This window comes from Phasianus colchicus, chromosome 3, assembly GCF_987193195.1.
Source record: "Phasianus colchicus chromosome 3, bPhaCol1.hap1.1, whole genome shotgun sequence".
Classification (NCBI taxonomy): domain Eukaryota; kingdom Metazoa; phylum Chordata; class Aves; order Galliformes; family Phasianidae; genus Phasianus; species Phasianus colchicus.
In genome coordinates this window covers 64446283-64447652 of record NC_143438.1, presented here as the reverse complement: position 1 = coordinate 64447652, position 1370 = coordinate 64446283, and positions in this window count along the sequence as shown.

Here is a 1370-nt window from a genome sequence, read left to right as displayed (position 1 = left end):
TTACAGAGAGAGAGCTGTTGGTCTCTTCTCACTGGTGACAGGTGACAGGATGAGGGGAAATGGCCTCAAGTTGCACCAGAGTAAGTTTAGGTTGGATATCAGAAAAACACTTCTTTACAGAAAGGGTTGTTAAGCACTGGAATAGGCCCTGCAGGGAGGTGGTTGAGTCACCATCCCTGTATGTGTTTAAAATCTTCTTGGATGTAGTGCTCAGGAACACGATTTAGCGAAGGGTTGTTAGTTGGGGTAGTATGGTTAGGTTGTGGTTGGACTCAACAATATTTAAGGTCTTTTCCAACCTGAGTGATTCCATGATTCTATGATTCTAAGATGAAAGAGAAGCAAGATAGGAGGAGAGGACAAGAGATCAAATCAAGTCTATCCAAAAGTAAGCAGCTCTGCAAAAGCACCATTTTTTTTTTTTTTTTTTTTTTTTTTTGTAGTTCAAATAGGACTGGGGTCAGATGAGGAAGAGATGAGCAACAACAGTGAATATTGTTGGCAATCTACTTACATTTGACATAATCCCATTACAATTGACTAGAGAGTTAAAGCAAAAGCTGTGTGTACGAGTAAAGCAAAATCAGGATTTCATTTATTGTATCCCCTGGGCAGGCAGATGTTCAGCCACTCCTAGGTAATCAGGGCTCATCACACCTAGTAGTTTCTTGGGAAGACAAATGTCATCACTCTGAACATTCTCCCACTTCTCCCTCTTTACTCCAGCTTTTATTGCTGAGCATGATACCATACAGTATGGAATATCCGTTTCACCAGTTTGGGCCAACAGCTCTGGTTCTGTCCCTCTCAGCTCCTCATGCACCCCCAGCTCTTTGCTGGCAGGGCAATTACCAGAAATAGAAAAGTCCTTGAGTCTGTGCGAGCACCGTTCTGCAACAACTAAATCATCAGTATGCTATCCTCATCATAAATCCAAAATACTTTGCCATGCCATCTATTATGAAGAAAATTAACTGTATCCAAACCAAAACTTGGACGCTGTCTTTGAACTGGGTTCTGATTTGTCACCTTAGCCAGAAGCACATAAGAAATCACCCCCTGACCACTCTAGTGGATAGTTCAGACTTTCAGTGCTGCCTATTAAATGTCAACATTTTGGAGACTAAAAGACAGATTTAAAGTATGTGTCAGAGCTCAAGCGTATGTGTGCATACACACATATAGATGTACTCAAACTGAATTTAAACACAGTTCAGATGCATCTTTTACTAGCTCCCTGAAAACTTACCTTCTCCAGGGAGGAAATCAACAAAAGAAACAACAAAAGATGTCTCCAAAGAACATTAAGTGTAAATACTGATCATTTTACTTATTTATTTAAATGAATAGATGTTACAAAATAGAACAAA